The following is a 6,160-nucleotide window of genomic DNA, read 5'->3' on the forward strand; positions in this document are numbered from 1 at the left end:
TAGCAAGACACACTGCCCTCAAGAAGGGCAGGAACACCAGTGGGCTAGTCTGCACTCCAGTCTGTTGTCATGTCCTGCTGCAGATATAAACTGGCTGCTCCTTCATGGAGTCCTGAGCATGGGTGTTGTTACCCAGGGAATGAGATAACATTAATTTAGAATAGAATTAGACTCACTCTAACTGTAAATGATCCCTGATCTAGAAGCGAGAGTCGTCTGGTAATCTGTATCTCTATCACCGGCGGACCACTGATCCAAATAATCAGGCAAAAAAGGTTTAGGGCCAAACCATGTATTTTAGAACACTGAACAGCAAAACAGGAGCAATATCACAACCCACCCTATCCCAAGATATAAAAGAGATAGAAAAGATCCCAATACAAAAGGCTATACTTTACAAAATGTCAGGCGATCAGTGCCTGCGACCTACTACCTCTTGGCTAATTTTAAGCCTCGAGGGAGGACTAGCGGGGAGATCCCCCGACGCAGTATCCTCGCCTTCTGGCCTAGGGCTGCCTAAAGTTCCTCAGTCATCTAGGATAATGGCTCTCCCTCGATATGGTACTGGTTGGCTCTTCAGCAAAACCATCTAGTCCGGAAGGTGAGTGGAATGATGACAGAGTCCAAGTCCAAAAGTAATAGGACTCCACCTCAAAAACCCTTACGTGGGAGTTCTCCACACGTGGGCGGTATGAGAGTCAAAAACCAAAGGCTACACCACAGTCCATTAAACCATAGATGTTACATGAACACAAAAGGGTATGAAACCTAAGGAACCCACAGAGCAAGAGGGACCAAAGGAACCTGAACTCACCTAAATCCAAGCCGTTTATTGGCCTTGAGGCGGGAAAAGGGCTCAACGTGCTGAGTGCAAGGTTTTGGGGCTATGTGCAGATGATTAGAGGGATGAGTGCAGCTAATTGGGGGGCGAAGTGCAGCTTTGGTGCAGGGTGCAGCACTATGGTGATGAGTGTACATGATGTTGCGATGAGTGCATAGGTATAGTATCGTGTGCAACACTGCTCTTTTGGCGGGAAGCTACACTGGTAAAGACATCCCTCATACAAAATGGTGGTTTCACAGACTCCATTTTGTATACCCATATTCATAGCATTTACACTCAGGGTAACAGTGTGTACCTGCAACAGATCACTAACTCTCCCAACACCTGTCCCTACTGACTCCTTACCCCACTATTTTCCCCCAGGCTGGCACACACCAGGCTCATTGAGAAACCTCAGGCCTACCGCCCAAAGCAGCATAAAATGCCCCTTAGTATCTTTCCCAGACCTAAAGAATAACTCTGAGTAGCTCAAAAACTTGTTTCTCTTACCAACAGAAATTATCCAATAAAAGATATTACTTCACCCAACTTCTTTCTCAAATAAGCCATGAGGCAGGCTTGCCCTTTCCTGAACAGCCTCATGCTCAGATGGTGAACATCGGGGGGGGCGGGGGGGGGGGGCGTAGGGGAGGAGGGTTAAATTATTTTTCTGTTATGCTTTTCACATCCAGTATCTTTTATTTAAGATAATCGGTTCATCTGAAGAAGAATGAATAAGTTATCAACACTGCTTATGATCAGCTGGCTAGCAGAAGTCATCTCTTACCAGTGATGTGTCAACATATTTTGGCAAGCTTCATTTCCCATTTACTTTTAATTTTAGAGACAGTGTACTATCTTTCAGCAAGCTTTTCTAGGACAGTTATTCTATCACTAGATTTCTGAAGTATGAAAAAACTCATAAGATCAAACATCAAGAGTTAGCTAACATTTGGTTGACAGAAGTTTCATGAACCAGGATTTTTATTAGACAGTCAGATGCAGACTTGAGCACAGCAAACTCCCACTTCTTGTGGATTAAAAAATTGTTCTTTTTAAGGGTGCTGTAGCAAAGCAACATACTACCCCTGTCTTGTGGTCATCTTAAACAGACTATTCAAAGATGTTCTACGACTAAACATCACTATATACGCTATAAACCTTACTCTCCCACAATCTTGACTGATCAAGGTGCCACATTTACAGTATCATTTTCTCTTCAGACAGCCCTCTACAGAGGGCAATAGATTTCTCTGCCTGGAGATCTTTTCCTTTCTGTTTCTAACTTTGTTGGCCTATGTTTCCCCTTCCAGCCTTTCCTTCTTGTACCTTCTATTTGCTGCATTCATGGTCTTATTAGTTCTTTAAACCTCCTCCTCATGTCCTAAGCTGCTAATTAGGCACAGTCGGATTCATGGGAACATAATTGATTACATGATCAGAGTTCTGGTTTAGGTGTTGGTTCCTAGCACTTTGTAACCAGTGGGGAAAAGTTGACCTTGCAGAATACTGTCTGACAGAGTCTGCATTTGCAAAAGTCCTCTTTTTGTAGCAAGAAACTCAGTGTGGGACAGATACAAGGCACTGGTTTCTTAAGTATTCATATGCCACAGAGTTGATTAGATATAAGCAAAATGATCAATACTAGAAACTGAAGTCTAAATCAAGATTTTTTTTAAAGACTATTTTTCATATCTTTAGAGCGAAGGAGTTTTTTCACAGGAAGATCTAATTTCTTTTAATCTCTTCCATTTGGTTTCTGTTGGTTTTTCTTTAGTTACTGATTGGTAGTGCAGGTACAGTTTCTCTCACTTTCCAATTTCTGTGACCTGTATTTTTTCCACATGAATGGTTTCTCAGATTGCAGCAGCAACATCTGAGACAACCTTTTAAAAACACTATAATGGAAACTGTAGCAAAGTACTGTGCATGTCTGCATATTTATCATAACACTTGTGACAAAGGCACCGATAGGACATTACTTGTTATATTTTTTAAAAATTATTGTGCAATAGATCCTGAAAACCTCACAGAAAAAACATGTTCATTGATAGAGTTTTCCCGAAATGCAAATCAGTCTCTGTGGCTACAGCTTACATCTATTTTAGTCAAGTCTCCAGCTAACAGTCTGTGACAGCTCATTCCCAAAGCAATGCCTGCAACTATGAAATAATTCACTTTTGCAGTGTATTGGATGTTAAAACAAACCCAAAAAAACAAACAAACAAAAAAATCCGGGATGTCTCCTGCACAGCAGTGCAAGGACTAACAATCTAACCCAGTGATTTCCAACCTTTTTAAGCATAAGATCACTTTTTGAATTTAAGTACAGTCCAGGATCTACCTCAAACCCAAACATCCTTGCCACACCTCCTTCCTGCCACTGCTCACTCCATCCTCCCTCCCCCATCCACACCCACTCAGTCTGGGGACAAGGGCTTTGGGTGCAGGAGGGATTCAAGACTGGGGCCAAGGTTCGGAATGCAGGCTCCAGCTGACACCACTTACCACAGGTGGCTTCTGGGTGGTGGTGCAGGGGGGTAAGACAGTCTCGCCCCTACCCTGGCCCTGAACTACCCCCAAAGCAGTCTGCAAACTCTCTCCATCCTTGCCCCCCTCTGATCTATAGAGATGGGGTACAGGGTAGAGGGAGGGGCACCCTGACATCAGTATCCCCCTCTTTCCTCTTCTTCCCATGCCCTGCACAGCAAGCAGGAGGCTCCCAGGGATAAGAGGCACCTCCAAGGTAAAGGGCAGGAGCAGCACCGCAGTGCGGAGAGGGGCAGATCAAGTGCTGGCACTTGATAGTCTCTCCACCAAACCTGTCAGAATCACCTGTAAAAGTTTCCGAGATCTACCAGTAGATCCTGACCTACTGGTTGGTGATCACTGATCTAACCCAAAACCCACTGACCTAAAGGAGAGTCTGTGTGTGGACGTCAATGAGTTTTGGTCAGGCTGCAGCTGTCTAAAAAGATTTGGGCCAGATTCTCAGATGGCATAAATTAGCGTAACCATACTAAGGGTACGTCTAGACGACATGCCTCTGGTGCCAGAGGCATGTAGATTAGGCTACCAGGCATAGGAAAATGAAGCAGCGATTTAAATAATCGCCGCTTCATTTAAATTTACATGGCTGCCGCGCTGAGCCGACATACAGCTGATCGGCTGTTTGTCGGCTCAGCGCGTTAGTCTGGACGCGCGGGTGTCGACATCAAAGGCATTTGTCGACCACCCAGGTATGCCTCCTGGAATGAGGTATACCTGGGTGGTCGACAAATGCCTTTGATGTCGCCACCCGCGTGTCCAGACTACCGCGCTGAGCCGACAAACAGCCCATCAGCTGCTTGTCGGCTCAGCACGGCAGCCATGTAAATTTAAATGAAGCGGCGATTATTTAAATCGCTGCTTCATTTTCCTATGCCTGGTAGCCTAATCTACATGACTCTGGCGACAGAGGCATGTAGTCTAGACGTACCCTAACTTTATTTGAGCGATGCTGATTCTGACCCCTTTTCTCCTAACATGTCATGGCACAGATAATTTAGATATTAGCTGAAGGGCTGTCCAGTGTTGTATTGGCAGTTTCTCAACACAAAAATATGTTGCTTACTGTGCGACATAGTGCTCCCTATTTTGTCCTGCTGCGTTTTTTGTTTGAGTTTACACTGAACAATTATAAAGAATGGAGCAAAATAACTGATCTTAAAGTATGTAAAAAATTGCAGAGAGTCCAGCTACAGATTCAGAGAAATGTGTAACATTTCTCAGATGAGGGAACAGCTAATTTTGAATATCAGCATGACATGCATCCTGGAGCCGGAACCTGATCCTGCTTCCATTGAAATAAATGGGAGTTTTACCATTGGCTGTAATCAGATCAGGCCCCAGAAATGCATCACATGAGCAGATGATGTATACATGTGTAAAAACAATCCTATTCTATAACATATAGATACACAAATTCCCATTAAAATGCTTCTAAACTTTTCTCTCATTCACTGCAACAGGAGCTTTGTCATCTGAAGAAATGTTACCAAATTGTAGTTGAGTATGCTTTAAAAACACATTTCATAGTTAAATAGCTCAACTGTTTCAAAACCCTTTAAATACCAAATAGACTTAGTCTGTTTTATGGAATAATTGGTTAAATTTTCTTAGAAAAATTAAGCCCTCTTATTATCCATATTTTTGAATCCATATTTTTGGCAGCACTCTATCAGACCAATGACTTAATAGATTTAAGCCATATTTGGTAACAAAAATTACCCAACAACTAAGAACTTGCATGTTAACCTGATCCATTTTATAACTGCCAAGATATTAAACCACTGCAATAGGAGCAGATTATAGCAAACCCTGTTGCCTTGTAATTACCATATATAATCATAAATCACAGTACATTAAAATAGGTCACCACCTAGGTTGAGATACACTTGTAAATCTTAACATCTTTGCCTCAGTCCTCTCTTCCTAAACAATGCATCACCTATGGGGATATTTTCACCCATTACATATGGACACCCAGGCATATTGATACAGACCCTGTTAAATTTTGAAAATATTATTTCCTACTGTAAAAATACAAAATTTAACTAATATGATTTAAAATGATGGCAATTTGTATACAAAGATTTAATTCCTTAATTTACTGCTAAGGACCAAAGGTTCTGCATAGCTCTTACTCTGGTTTGCAGTAGGAGTGAAGAGGGAAGCATAATAAGGAACCTTCCCTGCCAACTTTCTGTGAGCTAGTCCTGCAGCCCAGATGGACTGGAACATCAACACCAAATTAAGAAAGAAGGAATCAGCCATATAGACAAGATCAGTGCCTTTCCCTTTCAAAATTGCTATGACGTCTCCCCTAAAACAAAAAGAAGATATCACAGCCAGACCCACTTGATGACAACTGGGTAGATTTTTTTTTAAAGCTCCTAACATTCATCCTTCCTTTTCCTGTATTCTTAAGGCTATACATCCCCCTGAGTTCTGTCTAAGAAATTTATTAGTTTGTTTTTGAGCTGGTCAGATTACACTTAGATTCTTACACTCATTGATCTTAGAGATAGAAAACAGCAACCACAAGCTGAAGGAAAAAATAGAGATAAATAAGAAGTCTAGCAAAATTTTCAGCTAAATAGACACAGGAAGTCATGGAAAGATTAAAAATGAAGCAGACTTTCAAAAATAATTCTAATAAGATAAAAAAAGAAACAGGATTAAAAATAAATTCAGGTAAAGTAAAACAATCTTATCAACAGTGTAGCTGAGATTTTCTAGGGAGCACCAGTTAAGCCTAGATGAATGTTTATTTCCCTAATTGTCAGGGGATATTTT

Source organism: Pelodiscus sinensis, chromosome 5 (genome assembly GCF_049634645.1).
Source record: "Pelodiscus sinensis isolate JC-2024 chromosome 5, ASM4963464v1, whole genome shotgun sequence".
Lineage (NCBI taxonomy): Eukaryota > Metazoa > Chordata > Testudines > Trionychidae > Pelodiscus > Pelodiscus sinensis.